The sequence below is a fragment of the Pogoniulus pusillus genome, chromosome 10 (genome assembly GCF_015220805.1).
Source record: "Pogoniulus pusillus isolate bPogPus1 chromosome 10, bPogPus1.pri, whole genome shotgun sequence".
Lineage (NCBI taxonomy): Eukaryota > Metazoa > Chordata > Aves > Piciformes > Lybiidae > Pogoniulus > Pogoniulus pusillus.
Genome location: NC_087273.1, coordinates 881964 through 896654, shown reverse-complemented (window position 1 = coordinate 896654; position 14691 = coordinate 881964). Strand labels below are relative to the sequence as shown.

The 14691-nt window shown below is 47.0% G+C and overlaps 1 protein-coding gene across 1 annotated transcript in view; it reads right to left on the bottom strand.

Moving 5' to 3' along the window:
* The window catches only part of NR3C2 (nuclear receptor subfamily 3 group C member 2), a 219927-nt gene that overhangs the window by 202544 nt on the left and 2692 nt on the right, over positions 1–14691 (bottom strand). The gene's annotated exons all lie outside the window — the stretch shown is intronic.

The following is a 14691-nucleotide window of genomic DNA, read 5'->3' as shown; positions in this document are numbered from 1 at the left end:
ACACTCATCTGAGTCCTCTGCTTCAGCTTGCTGGCACAGAGCTATTCACCTGGCCAGGGTCTACACGCTGGGCAAGGAGTTTTGCTGAGAGCTTACCTTTCATCATTGCTATCAGAACCTTCTATTAACACTATCATAGAATCAAGCAGGTTGGAAGAGACCTCCAAGCTCACCCAGTCCAACCTAGCACCCAGCCCTAGCCAATCAACCAGACCATAGCACTAAGTTTTAAAACTTACTGCTGCTCATACTCCAGCTGTACAATGTGCTCAAGCCTCAACTCGAGAGGTACATAACTCATCTTTCCTAGCACTGGAGCAAAGCACCAGCAGAGCCTGCAGTAGTCATGATTACCACTGCAATTCTGAGATAGGTCATTCCTGGTATCAGGCTTTGGTCCTGGGTTCTGAACTATGAACTCTCTGTGGACCTTCCTCCTGCATCTAGTTCACCTGGGACCTCAGCCTGAGCTTCAGAGAGAGTCCCTCTGGCAGAAGGCCCAGCACCGAGTGCACAGGCTGCAGAAAAGATAACCTGAAGCCCCAGTGCAGCATCTTCCATTTTCTCCATTTCACCAGCGTCAGTTGGTAGATTTTCAATAGGCCTCCTATCATACTCTTTTTTCCCTTCCCCTCCTCATTCTGGGAGCACAGCCAATCCCCAGCACAGCAGCTGACTTTCCCCAGAACTAACTAGAAATATTCTGATAGACTCTATTTATAGACTCAAAAACTTAGGAGTGGAAGCAGCCAACCAAATTTTTCCATTCCTTGCTCCCCTCTGCTATCTATCTATCTATCTGTCCTGGGCTAACCTAAATTCCAGCCTCCTGTGCTTCTCAGGGGGGAATTATCCTACCCAGAATAGGTATAGCACAGGCTATAGTCATCCAAAGCACCTGTGGAGACCCCCGCGTGCCATTTACTGAGCAGGCGGAAGGAGCAGGAACCCTTTGCTGCTCTGCCTCTGCAGCAGATATTCACCCTGACCTTCTCTCCTGTTGCTAAGGACCAAAGTTGAAGAAAAGACTCCTTAGAGAGAGCCTACCTCTGCTACTCAAGACACAAGTTCGGACACGCACATGGCTCCTTCCTGTCCCTTCACCAACCCACCAACAAACAAGAGCTTCTTTTAGCAGGCTTGGAGAGTGGGAGGCTGCTACCGGCCCTCTGTCTGTGGTGTCTGTGACAGACCCACGTGCACACAGACCTGGACAGCTAATACTTGCAGCAGATGAGCAAGGTTAGTCCTGTTAGTCTAAGCAGAACACAAACAGCCAGCAAAACAAAACTCATGTCCCAAAGTAAGAATAATTCCAAGTGACTCATCCTTGGGCACATCTCACTGTCTAAAATGATTTATTTAGGATACTATCAGATTCTGCCGAGCACTTCATAGCGCAGATGAGAAGCATAAACTCCGAGAGACCGGCGTGCTCTGCAAGCAACACCTGGCAAATCTGATTTTCACTTAACCTTACAAATGTTGCTAGGAAACCCTACTCAATATTTACTTCGAGCCTTTAAAGAAACAGACTAATTCGTACCAAGCTACTGGTGGGAGCATCGAGGACTTGGCGGAGAAGCCCCAGCCTAAATTTACTCCTGGCATCTCGCTTTGCTAATCCACAGACCTGACGTAACACAGAAATATCATTAAGAGCTGGAGACACTGCTACCTCACGCCAGGGGGGAGGCAAGATGGAGCAACAGGAGCAAGAAAAGTTCCTCTCTTTGCCTTTTCTTGTGTATCATTTAAACCCAACCCAATGCACTCCTGCAGCCTTCTACAAACAGCAGATGGTTCTTGCATTTCTGCCCTCTGAACAGGGGATAATTTCACCTATTTCAGCAGCAGCTCTTGCACCTAGCACAGGGCTACCTCAGTCTTCCCATCTGAAACATCCCAGACCAGACTGCAGCAACACCAGGAGTTGGGGAAACACTGTGTACCTCCTGTTCTCTATCAAGCCCACTGCATGCAACACATCTGTGAAAATCAAAGCTAGTTCTGGCAAACCTGACAGAGGGGATGTTGAATATTCTCCATCTGTAGCTGCGTCAGACAGACCCAGGCTGGAGCACCGTGCTGAGCCTACATCCTCCTGTGCAACACCTGCTATTTCCCTTGCTCCTATAATCCTTCTCCTCTTTACCCTTAAACCCTCTTTCTTGTTCTGCTGCATTCCCCATCTCAAACTCCTTCCAATTTGCTCCTGAGTCTTGCTTCCACTCAGCATGCAAACTGCACCCATGTCTGTGGCCTTCCTGACTCATGCCGTGCCAATGCCAGCATCACACCACAGACAAAAGCAAACCTACATCCCAGTCAGCAGTAAGGCTTCCTATGGAGTTAGACCCAGCACGATCTCAAGGCCTCAGAATTTGGGAAGAACTCTACATATCCACACTGTCAGCACCGACGCGGGTAAGTCCCCAGGGAACACCTACCGACTCCCACCACTGCTATCACCCAAAGCACAGCTGGGGCTGCCATCTCCACATGCTCTGAAGCATGCCAGCTTTGAACATGAGCTTGGCAGATGAAGAACCTGGCTTCTGTGCTGCACCAGACTTCTCTTTGTGGACCTTGCTATAACCTTAGTAAGGCAGACTTGCTTTTAATAAGCACAATATCAGGTGTTTGTGCTGAAGCAAGCAGAACCTGAAGCATCTTGAGATCATGGGTGGAAGGACATGGAACAATGGTGGAGGACATGGAGTATTTTGTTAGTGACAGGATGAAGGGTATGAAAATATGAAAAACAAGAAGCTCCCCTTCAGAAGCTAGTGAATGAGCTCAGAACTCATCTGGATCCTGGTATTACAGCGCTGGTTCATCACAAATTAAGATGAGTTTATAACCCTTTTCTTCCCCCCTCCCCGCTCCCGTATCTATCTTATCAGCAGACTTGATGGCTGTAACTCATTTACAAGGCACTAAGACATCTCCTAGTCAGCTCAGCCTCATGTTAAAATTAATTTATCAGACATCCCCCATATATAATTAGCTGCAAATCAATAAGTTTACTTTACAAAAATGGATTGACTTACAAGGTAGGCTTTGTCCTGAAATGGCAATTCTAACTCATTACATTGGTTTGCCCAAGCTCCAGCTGCTTGTGCATACTCAGCACAGCAGCCTACAAAGGACATAACTCTGTTTTCCTTTATAGCTGAGTATTACAATAACTAGGAGAATATCTGCAAACCCTATCTGAATCCTTCTCTGTTCATTTCCCTACTTCCAGGACTTAATTCAGCTGCTTTTGAGATCTCTACATCAGTAAGTAGGTACTCTGCTCATTCTGCACCCATCTTATGACCAAACACATACGCTGCAAATAGTGCCTCCAGTTTTTCTGTGGAATAATTTCCCCTGCCTGTAAACCTGAATGGTTTTTTTCCCCATTACAGATGCTCAAGTCAACAGGTGAGAATGCAGGCAGCACCCAGATAGCATCTCTGTCACAGGCAGCCCAGTGCCACAGAAGATCTATTCAGAGGATCTGTGGGCCCTCAGGATTCAGCACCCACTTCAGAGGTGCTGCAAGGGTCATGCTTCAGGCCAGCTCAGCCGATCCAACAGGATCTGAGTGTCCTGGGTGGCTCCTGGAGCACTTCCTTCATTCACTGCTGGCCAAGTATTATCTGTTTTTATTCTCGGCAGCTGCCCTCATGATATGAACCACAGGACAGAAGATGGTGGCAACTGGAAGATTCCCTTCCAAAGCATTTCTGATCCAAATGAAAACCCAGTGCAAACCCATCACATTTGTTAGTGGCCTTCTGCATACTGTTACCTCTGGTTTCTGTCAGGAAAGAAAGGAAGGACAATTTGCCCCACGACAGGTTCCGGGTTTGGCCCCAGGGAAATATACCTAAGTCAGCAGCTCACTCTTTTCACTTCCATTTCTGTATCAATTGGCTTCTCTGATTTTCCCTCTTTTTAGCTAATACGTCCATCCAAAGCACTCATCCCCCTCACTTCTTCCACCAAATGGGCTTAATAGGAAGTGAGTAACAGTCCTTTATCTCCTTAGCCGCATGCGCGGTTCGAAGCTGTCATTGCCACATATTTAATCAGACGAAACTTCCAATGCCTAATCTCCTTTTCAGTGTCAAAGCCCCAAAACATCAATTCCAAGCAGTCTCCAGAATCAGAAAGGTTAGTTGGGAAACAAGCACAAATCAAGTGCATTGTTTCCTTGCAACATTATCTTATGTCATTAGTTGGCAGCAGCCATAAAGCTCTGGACCGCTTCCAATATTTACTTCCATACCCTGAGCAGAAGCTGACACATCTAACCCCCACACACACACTTTGTTCATCTTCCAGCTATTTTATATGGATTCAGATTAAACCCAGGATTTTAAAATCCTAATTGAACCAACTGGAATTATTCCATGTTGCCAACGTGTATCTGAAGCAAGAGCGTAGCAGAGCCACACAGGGTGTGCAGAGCTAATCCTGTGGCAGCCTGGTTTCACTTGATGCATTTTACAGCCGGGCGATCTGTGACAAAGGTTCACAGCAGAATTCTGACAAAGCCAGGCACATCCTGTGACTTTTTCTAGTCTTTAAGGAATATTTATTGGCCAATATGTGGTTTTAATTATTAACTCCAACCTTAGCACTCAAAAACCAAGTGAACAAGCAAATCTAACCCAGAAATGACAAAACCTAAACATTGTGCATCCTAAACCCAAGCAAAGATGTTGCCAGCTGTGGGGGGGGCGGGGGAGGGCAAATCCCCAAAAAACAGGGGAAGGGGACATCCACTGCAGCACCCCATTAGGGCATCCTGTCCTTTCTCTGGTGGGCTTGGGATGCCCAGAGAGCTTGGGGTTCCCAAAGGACTGTGCCCAGCTCGGGAACAAAACTCTTGCTGGTCATGGAAAGGGACAGCAGCAAAGCTCCAGAGCGAGTCTGCCTTGACTGAGGGGCCAGAACTGACGATGTGTGTTTATTTTCTACTAAGGAATAACACCAAAAAGCATTGTTAGAACAGAAGAATGGACCTTGACCTGCCCTGATCCTTAGATATGACAAACAGAACTTTTATCCTCTTCAAATCTGCCTCTTTCATTTCTCTTGAAAGGTCTCACCTATCCCAGCACCAACATCTCTGAACGGTTTTTACTGGATTTTTTTCCCAATTCACCCAAATGAGTTTGGGAGTTAAAGAATCCAGATCTACGAGGAGAGATCTGAAGCTACCATTAGAGGAAGAGCTCTCTAGCTGCTCCTACCATACTGCACTCTCTAGCACAAATTTAATTTAGTTTAAAATAATGAAGCTGACAGCTCAGATAGTCTGCCTGGAAACAGTGCGAATTTCCCACCCACCTTCATTTGCAAGGTCCCTGGCACTCCAGGCTTCAAAACCACTCAAGTGCCTGACAGGTTTCTAGAAACAAGCCCTCGGCAGTGCTCAGAGCCAGCTCCCGACCTTTTGGAGCAGCTCCTATCGGAACTTGGAGCCTTCTGAGAGCAAAATAAAGGTTGCTGTCTCGATGCCTTGACCTTAAGGCAGGCTTCCAGAAACAGTCCTCTTCCTGCTAGCAGTCCGAGGGCGGTGACACGAAGCCGGAGCAGGAGACCAGGTCCCAGCCCCAGCCTTGCTTCGGCAGTGCGGGCTGGGGAACGCAGGAAGCCACCTGCGAGTCGCGCCCTCCCCGCTCCCTTCCCCGCAGCAGAGCTAGCGGAGCTAAGACACAGGCGGGATTGATTTTCTCAAGGTGAGGTGTTGCCAGGGCAAACGGCGGCTGGCCGGTTGCGCAAGCGGGCTTGCAACGGGCCGGCAGAGCACAGGTCTCGGCGGGGACACGGCGGTGGCACGGCGGTGACGCAGCCACACGGGCACCTTGCGCAAGCGGCGGCGGCGAGGCAGGGGCACGGGCGGCAGCTGCCCCTTGCCTCGTAGCCGCAGTCTGCCACCGAGAAGCAAGGCATCGATGGAAAGCATCCGCAGGCAGTGCGCCGGTCTCCTCGGGGCCGCCGAGCCGAGCCGGGGACCGCTCCCGTGCGCCCTCCGGCCCAGCTCCCCAGGGCAGCACCAGGAGAGCGGACGAGCAGAGGGGATGAAGATGATCACAGGGCTGAAGCACCTCCCACGGGGACAGGTTGAGACTTGGGCTTGTTCAGCCTGGAGAAGAGAAGGCGCCAGGGAGACCTAAGAGTGGCCTTCTAGTACCTGAAGGGGCTACACGAGAGCTGGGGAGAGACTTTTTATGAGGGTTTGTGAGACCGGCGGGAAGGGATCGAAGCTTAAGGAGGGCAGATTTAGATTGGAGACTAGAAGAAATTCTTGCCAGTGAGGGTGCTGAGACACTGGAAGAGGCTACCCAGGGAGGCAGTGGATGTCCCCTCCCAAGAGGTGCTCAAGTGGCCTTGAGCGACCTGGGCCAGGTGTCCCTATACCCATGGCAGGGTGGTTGGGACTGGATGATCTTTAAGGTCCCTTCCAACTCAGCCCATTCTGTGAAACTAGAAACAGGCTTTGCACATCACGTTAGCACTCCACAGCCTTCACCAAACGATGGCCAGAACTGCTAGCAAGAGCCTAGAGCTGAGCAGCTGGGCCAGACAAAAACCTTAGTCAGGACTAACGTAGCTACTCACTGCCCAACTCTGCCCTGGGATGCAAAAACTCTCAGAGTGCTGACAGATTGCACTGGCCAAAATAAACCTCTGAATTACATCTTCCTTTGGTAGACTTAAGATTGAATAATAATCTGAAATGGTCTGAAATGGGGGTGGACTGAATGATCTCCAGAGGTCCCTTCCAACCCCTTTCATTCTTTGATTCCAGAGTCACACAGACACCAAAAAAAAAAAAAAAAAAAAAAAAAAGGAAGATACTCTCCCAAGTCCAAAAGAAGCAAAACAAAACCTATGACTGAAGATGGCAGATTTTTTAATGTCTTCTTTCCAGAAGCCAAATTGCTGAGGAGCTCTTTATAAAGCCACCACTTTTAGAAACTCCAGATAGGACCTCTCAGCAGCAGACAGGGAAAGAGAAAAAGCAGCAAAGATTTGTGTGTTCAGGCTGAGGTTCAGCCTCAAAATTCACTCCAAAAAGTGATTTCTCCAGTCGCAAGCACAAAGTATTGTTCAGAAGAGGGAATGGAAACGAGTCAAGTGATACAAAAATTGTCAGAAACATTCAGCAATTAGTCTGAGATTTGCTTTTTAACCTCAGGGCTGTAACTCTTTGATCTATTATTAATTATCACTAACCACAATCAGCAGTGTGTACCCATGCATCTTAGGAGAGCGTAGGGCTTCCTAGGAGCCATTTTATGTATTATCCACAAATACTTGGGTCTCTTTCTGCTCAGATGTTCCAACCAAAGTTTACTTTTTCCCAATCATTCTTCTTTAAAGGAACACCTTTATATAATAACCCTAAGCTACCCCACCTCTGAATATGAAATTTAAACTACCAATTTCTTCCCAAAGCAAACACACAGATTGCAGCCTTACAGGAATTTAATTTAGCAAGCAGCTGACAGCACGTTGATGTAAAGGCAAGAGCTTAATTCACAGTCTAAGATAAAGAAATAACATGCAAAAGTTATTTCCTTGTGAGCCACCACCAGTGTGGGAACTTCTGCTACAACACAACTCGGTAAAGAAACGGTGCAAAAATGTCCCTTCACTCTCTGAACAGGCACAACCTTTTAGGAATCCACAGCCACCCACAGCATGATTTTGGATATCTGTGGCTGCTTTGGGAGTTTTCTTGGGGGAGGGATGCTTTAAATCCTTAGCACTGATTTTGGCACAACAGAGACAAGCAACCATCAGACCACATCCCTTCAGCAGCCCTGGGGAATCACCTTAATACCCCTCAGCTGCAAAACCAAGCCCAAGCAAAGTCAGGTTCTCATTCAAAGAGTCTATCTGAAAACTTTGTCCTGGAAGTACATCAGCTCTGAAGGCTCTGTAGAACTCTGGGCTTCCTGAACAAGAAGATTGATATGGCTATGGATGCTCGTGCAGAAGGGACTCTGCATGAGCCTCCCCCCACTCACACACAGGCCAGCCTGGAGCTGAGCCACTCTCACTGCTCCTACCAGCAGTGCCACTGGAGCAGGCTGTGTTGGGAACCACTGCCATGGACAAACAGGGCCTTCCTCACCTGTAATCACAGAATCATAGAATCAACCAGGTTGGAAGAGACCTCCAAGCTCATCCAGTCCAACCTAGCACCCAGCCCTAGCCAATCAACCAGACCATGACAATAAATGCCTCATCCAGGCTTTGTTTGAACACCTCCAGGGACAGCAACTCCACCACCTCCCTGGGCAGCCCATTCCAATGCCAGTCACTCTCTCTAACAACAACTTCCTCCTAATATCAAGCCTATACCTCCCTTGGCACAACTTGAGACTCTGTCCCCTTGTTCTCCCCTGTAGCCTGAATCAAAGAAGCTTGCCTCTTTCCAAGGTGAACCTGTCTCCTTCAGCAGCAAACCCAGCATGTTTCCAGCAGGAGAGAGTTTTGGTGAGGACCCAAGAGAGAGTGACCTTCTATCAGGCTGCATTAGCAAGGCAGCAAGCAGTCAAGCCATGCCATGGTCTATTTAGGGTGCACTCAAATGTGCCCAGGAATGCTGCAAGGACTTGGACAACTGTGCACAATGGAAGTACTCCTCATTTTTTTCCCCATGGATCTTTCAGAGGAGACTGCAGCAGAAGTAATTCATATGCTGAACAGCAAGCACTGTGTAGCAAGCAGCTGCATGTGCAAACCACTAAAAGTACTAAACTTAGATGTATTTAATACCTGTTTTTCACACCCTTTTTTGTTTCCTTGTTGGACCATTTTAATCACTCTTCCACAGCCACATTTTAAAACACATTTGCCAGAGAACAAGTTATGGCTTTACATTCATCCAGAACTGTGCTATTTTCTGACCTCTGGAAGCTTCAATGTGAAATCACAGCAGCCCACTGCTCTCCCAAGAAGTTTTGGTTGAAATCAGCCCATTATTAACTCCATCTCCCACAGCTCTGTTCAAAGTCTCAATAAGTACACTTTGAAACCAGAAACTGCCTTTTAAAAACATGCCCTGAAAATACAAGCACCAAATGAGCAATGGGATCTAGTTAAAGATGTGCCTGTTCATTGCAGAGGGCTGGAACAGGTCCTTTAAAGAGTCCCTTTAAAGGTCCCTTCCAACCCAACCCATCCTATGATTCTCTGAGACTAGGGCTCAACAACATACTCTCTTTCAGCAGAGACATGCACTTAGCATACTTCACAGCCTCCTTTCCTGTCCCTTCAGTTTGTTCTCATGTCTGTGCCACAGCACTCTGCTCACCAAGCTGCACTGACCTCTTGGTTTTTAAACTTCAGAGCAATATGATCAGGAACCCATCATGGCTTCCACATACAACACACTCAAACAAAGGGCAAAGAGCAGAGTGAGACCAGAGAACCCATGGCCCAACAGTGCATTCTGCACAGCAAATAATGTGTATTCAGCTACAAACACCACCCAAAAGCAGCCACAGCTCAAGTCTGGGGTCAGCAGAGCACCAATACTCAGCCACGAAACTGATTCAGCTGGGCAGAGCACTCCTCAGGTGGTTTGAGTTCCATCAATGCTAAGTGCTGGCCAAGTAAGGACAATTTAACAATCTACTCCCTCTGCAGACAACAGCAGGAGTACTACAGGAGTAGTGCAGCAATCCCTGGGCACTCCTACCTGCCTAACTGCAACACGTATCCCATAAACTGGGATGGTTTGGTGTTTGAAAAGTGTGGACATGGCACTCTGGGGCATGGTTAAATGGCCATGGTGATGTCAGGTGAACATCTGGACCTGATGATCTTTTGGATCTTTTCCAACCCAAACAACTCTATGATTCTCTGAAACCAGGACAGGAACACTTTAACACAGTACATTATTTTACACATCCAAGCCTTCCAGTCCTCATGAAAATGGACAAATCCATGTTGCTGGAATATGGATAAACAAAATTCCCCCTGCTTACTAAAATCTGTGCAAAACAGCTGGGAAAAAAAGGAGATTTAGACTGGATATTAGGAAGACATTCTTGACAGTGAGGGTGGTGAGACACGGGCACAGGGTGCCCATGGAGGTTGTGTCTCCCTGGGTAACCTCTTCCCTGGAAGAATTCAAAGCCAGGTCGGACGGGGCCTTGAGCAACCCAGGCTAGGGGAAGGTTTCCCTGCCCATAGCAGGGAGGCTAGAACTGGGTGATCTTGAAAGTTCCTTCCAACCCAAAGCATTCTCTGATCTCACCCTCCCCTTTCACATAAAACCATAAAAATAAAACAGCAGAGTGAGATTGGGCATCACCAAGCATGATATAAACACTAGGAAATAATTATTAACTGCTATCAGAATAAACTATGGTAAAATGACTTCCAGCAGCCAACCACCGCAACGCTCAGCACCATCCATCGGCAATAAAGAGTTGTTTCAGCAATACAGGAGAAAAGCAACACCCAACCCCAGACACTGACGCATGGACTGACCACAGAACTCTGATTTCCTCACATCTGGAGGATCTACCTGTTTATGGAACACAGTTTTCCAGCAGCATGACTTCTCCCTGCCACAGCGCAGAACTTGTAGAATCACAGAATTGCTTCAGCTGGAAAAGACCTTTTGGACTGGATGATCTTGGAGGTCTCTTCCAACCTGGTTGGTTCTGTGATCATCAGTTCCATCTATCCATTGAGTGAATTGATGTGGACCATTTTAAGGGCAAATCACCAGCAGTCCCAAACCAAAAAAGGAACACCCTCACCACCCTAACTACAAAGTAAGCTGTAGCAAGCACAAGGCCAGCAAACCAATGTTGCTACACTAAGGAGACATCCTGATCACATCCTGCTCTGACATCTTAATACAGACTCCTAACTCCTTTAGACATATGCATGGAGAGCCCCCAGTTACATCAGGGTTATACCCAAAGCTCTTAAAAATGACACAATGTCATACAACAACTTCCACAACCATGGAGAACTTCTCAGACCAAAAAGAAGCACACCACAGGTTTAAAGTCCGCAGCCTATGATGGGAAAGAACTGCTGGCCAGAAAAGTTTGCACAGTAAATCTTTGGGAAGCTAAAGAAGAAACCAGTCCTACCAAGCACAGAGAACTCTCTAACAGCCTGGCCCATGGTCTTTTTTCTTACGGAGCATATCAGCAAACAGAGGTCAAGGCCATTCATAAATTTAAACAATAATATTTACCAGGCCTTTATCTCTCTGGAAGGTGTAATTCTGATAAGTGACAATTCTAGATAATATTTAACATCAAAGTATTTACAAAAATCCTTGCAGTAGCCTGAAATCAGCTTTTGAGCTGAATCACCGATCCGAGGCACTAAAGGTTACAAGTAAACAAAGACCCAGTTGTTGCGTTGCTCTTCTGCTTCAGGCCAGCTCGGGTGGGAGAGCTGGGAGGGGGGAATGCTAAAAGTAAAAATTTGTGGGGGAAAAGAGGCTGATGCACATGAATGGCTCAGACAGACAGCTGTAAGCTCCTAAACACTGCCTATGTTTGACCAAAGAGCTGACCATACGCCCGAGGAAGTCAGTGAGAGTCCCTCAAGTCCTTCCAACAGGCGCACAGTAGATGTTAAAATACCAAACTGTTTGCAAGAGAAATCTCCTTGTCTCTGACAACTAAAACAAAATTACTGATAAGCAATACAATAGATGTTAAGATAATAGAAAAAATTAATAACAACACATCAAAGTCGGTGAACTCATCCCACACTGGATGATGCCAAGGGGACTGCCAGGAAGAAGCCTGGCTTCCCACTGTGGCTGCGTATGTGCACACACAGGGGTTAATAGGGTAACCAGAGGGAGAAGGTACATTTGCAGAAGCTTTAGGCAAGAGCTCACACAGCAGAAAGGTCATCCTCAATCCTTACTGTTGTTTCAGGCAACCATGGCATTTTCCTAGGCCATTCTGGAAACTGCATCATTGGCATGACCCTGAGGCCCAGGCTGGGACCTGACTCAGGTGAGCAACCGCCTCCAAGTGAAGCCTTCTCTGGATTCTTACTGCAGGTTTTCATCCACAACATCACACAATCACATCTACTTTCTTGTTCAAGCCCACTTTGCTATTATTTAACTTCAAACCCATTATTTCTTAGAAATGTCATTCATGCAGGGGAGCTCTAAACAGGCAGACAGACAGGTATGATTCACCCTCTATTAAAAACACAGTATGTAAAACTCTTTCAAAGACAAAGACACGTTCGGCATGCACATTAGCAGAAGAAAAGCCCTTAAAATGGAATGAAGGAGCTTGGTTTTGCTTAGAAGCTCTTACTCCCTGAGCACCCCAAGTTGCAATCTTACAAAGAAAGTTACCACCAGCTAATTAAAAAAGAAGCTTAACTGTGGACACCAAATGGAAGTAACTGAAGGAGAAAAGAGAAAAAGCCCATATGGCAACAAGGCATTTAAAACCCCTGACCCGTATTTACTGGGCACTATCAGCAATCGTTAGGCAAAGTGATACCTTAGGAGCATTAGTTAGTATCTTTTTAACAGTAATATTCTGAACAGGTTCATGTGCAGCGTGAAGGCTTCGTCAGCCCCGGCCACCACTCCTTCACGGCACGTAGGCGGCAAGCCAGAGCAGTCTCAAGAGGGTACAAAGGCAAGGTTCAGAAGATGCTGCTGCCAAAAGAAGATAGAGAGACACGTGGACTGCTTCTCCCCTTCATCTGAGCCTTTGCCTACGGAAATTTACATTGCAGGCTAATATACCTGAAAAGAAAAGACAGAAGAGTTGCAACAGCAGAAACTCTACAACACTGCAGACTTCAAAGGGTTAATGATCTCTGTAGAAGTTTGTAAGATGTTTTGCTTTTCTTGGTTGACACTTGATGAAAAAAAACCCTGACTGGGTGTTATCTGGTTTGGATCTGGAGGGCAGAGTTGCTGCTTTCTATTGAGATGAAAGAAGAAAGACTTTGTGGCTCCCATCCTGTGGTGACATGGGGCAGCTGAAAGCCACTTGGGGATGCTGGCTCTGACATGCTTTTGAACCATGTGTGTTTGGTTACAAGGCTCTGCAGCATGAACCAGCTTGTAAGTGATTTCCTCTCTTTTAGCTGTAATGTGGCATGGAAAATAAAAGATCAATTTGAGGTTCATTAGCAGGAGTGAGCTTTTACAAGTCTGACATCGTATGTTAAGTCTTTACGACCTGCCTTGCCAGCAGACAGATGTCTAAACAGGCACCTGTGCCTCCAAATCCCAAATGCTACACTGACCTCTACTTCAATTTACCTTAAGACCTGTAAGCATCAGGCCAGTGCCAAGCAGGTGAAGACCAACATTTAGTTAAATAATGGGTCTGAGTTCAGAGATCTGAGGCGATGACACATGTCCCGACTTCAACTACAGACCAGGATGCCTCAGGTGTGGCAACCCCACAGATCTCCATCACCTGAACAGAAATCCTCACAGGCAGTACCAGCTCTGAGCACCCCAGCCTTATGGATTTCAATCCTGCAAAGTACCAGCTACGCTCAGCTGCATATCCTGCTGAGGTATCAGCTTGGAGAACAAAGAGAAAGCTACCACATCTGTGCCATCACCAAGCCTGATGACACAGACTATCCATTTATTGGTCTAGAGGTAAATAGACAAGCAGAGCCACCATGGAATAAAGTCAGACCAGAAGACTCCTACCAATGCCTTATGAGAAAAAGTGTCACTCAAAACATACTGCTGATGACAACCATGTTCCTACCAGCATCTCCTTGCTTACTGTGCCTGCCGTGGATGCCAACCTTGACTCCGCACAAGCAGCACCTAATCACCCAAGAGCTCTCACAGCTGGCAGCAGGTACTTGCCCAAGTAACAGTGCTCAACAACCAGGGCAGTAAAATATTTGGTCTCAATTTTCAGACGTGCCACCAGCCTCCTGGAGAACCTTTCTCACTACATACAGCAATTTATGAATTATTATCAGGTAAAATAACTAGAACATGGTAACTTTGTCTTCCTTGGTCCAAGAAAGCATATTTAAGCCAAGCTTGGGTGACGGCAAACACCCAGCTACATGCAAAGCTCAGCATGAAGGTGGAATAAAGCTCTTGCAAGTTGAGAAAGTTCTATTTAAAAATGGATTCTTTAGAGACTGTATTTGAAATGCCCAAAGAAAAAGTTAAATATGGCTTACGAAATGGTAAGGAGACTGGAGAGATGTTGAACAGATCTGAGAAAGCACTGGGTTGGAAGAGACCTCTAAAGGTCCTCTGGTCCAACCTCCCTGCTGCAAGCAGGGACATCCCCAACTAGATCTGGCTGCTCAGGGCCCCACCAAGCCTAACCTTGAATGTCTCCAGGGATGGGACCTCCACCACCTCCCCTAGGCAACTTGTTCCAGCACTCTACCACCCTCATAGTGAAGAACTTCTTCCTGATGCCCAACGTAAATGTAGCCCGCTCTGGTTTCAAAGCACTGAACAAGAGGGGAGTAATTCAAGTCCTTTTCTCCCTGCTGGGCAGCGTGGCTGCTTGCCTCCTCCAAAGCACCATTATTGCAAGCAGTGTGTTTCTCACTGCTTTTTCAGGAAGCGTTTGCATGCACAGGCAGGGAAACCACTACACATCCCTACTCCAGGAGCAGGGCAGGCATCCCACTCAGAGTATCTCCTGCTGAGAAGAA